We start from the raw sequence: 1,430 nt of genomic DNA, 5'->3' as shown, positions 1-1,430 counted from the left end.
GCATTGTGAACAGACTTTCTCACTGCTCTTCTGCTCAGATCTGTTATCATATATTATAGTTTTCGGCCCTCGAAAAGATGAAGATCCCTCCCATTTTCTTTTCTCCACAACCTTTCCTTCTAAATGTCTATTCTTATTTCGTTCGGTCACCTCAACTGCATGTACTGTTAATGGAAAGGTATTGGGGTTCATAGCAATAACAAACTCTCTAATTGAGGGTTTCAAACCCCAGATATACCTCTCTATCTTCCTGAATTTAGTCGAAACATAATGTTCGCAAAACGAGAGTATTCAATGAATCTTTCGGTATACTCCCGAACTGTTCCATTTCCTTGCTCTAGTTTCAAGAAATMTTCCTCCATTTGTCTCACTGCCGTTTTAGGACAGAATTGATTCTTGAATCTATCCACRAATTCTACCCAAGACAGAGTCTGTAAAATATCTGTTTTGGTAGACGATTCAATTTCCCACCAGAATAAAGCATTTGATTTTAATACAGAAACAACAAATCGAACTTTATCTGTTTCCGAACACCGAATGGTGTTGAACACAGATTCCATCTCCTTAATCCAGCACATAGCTTTTATTGGATCTCCCTCCCCAGAAAAGGTTGGTGGTTTGCATGCCAAAAACATCTTAATATCTCCTTCTTTGATGTGGGTGACTGAAGTAGAGGGATGAACTTCCACTCTTTCCGTTTCTACCCTAGCCGGTATTCCCATAATAGATGTCCGAGTTTCCCGCAACTTCCCCTTTTCTTCTGCCAACATATCCCTGGTTATATATTCTGGGTGTGGCACCGACCTTTCCTGAACATTCCCAGAGTGGGATTCCTCATGTTCATAATGTATTTCAGTCCGACCCCTTCCCTGAGACTGACTTCTTCCTCTACCTCGTCTCCTTGGTCTTCCCCGACCTCTATTTCTGGACGTGCTAGTTGGAAGATTAACAAGTGACTCTTCCCTTTCTTCAGACTCTGGACGAGCCGTTCTTTCAGATCTTCTAGTTTGGCTAGACATCTGCAGAATTTAGTGTTAATAATCATGTATTCACATTCGCAAGCATAATTAAGTATTCAAGTTCAGATGTGTACCTGTAAATTCATAATTACACTAGCCAGATGTAATTAAAATTTACCTTACACACTGTTCTTTCAACCCATCATATTTATTTCCAATGGAGTTAATTATGTCCGGGACCCTTAACATGCAATAAAACAGTTTAAGTCTAGGTATCATGCTATTGAAAACCTAAATCCCTTAAACTCAGGCTCTGATACCACTTTGTAACACCCCCAAACCATACATTGCATGTAACACATATCTCATACAAAAAAAATACATGATATCATTCCATTCAGGTCTCTCAGTACAAAAATATATTATGACCAAATACAAGGTCTAAAAATTCAAATACATTACTTGTACTAA

The sequence above is a fragment of the Cynara cardunculus genome, unplaced genomic scaffold (assembly GCF_001531365.2).
Source record: "Cynara cardunculus var. scolymus isolate 2C unplaced genomic scaffold, CcrdV1 Un_Scaffold_2183, whole genome shotgun sequence".
In the NCBI taxonomy this organism is placed as follows: Eukaryota; Viridiplantae; Streptophyta; class Magnoliopsida; order Asterales; family Asteraceae; genus Cynara; species Cynara cardunculus.
The sequence above is the reverse complement of the archived record's forward strand: the minus strand, read 5'-3'. Positions refer to the sequence as shown.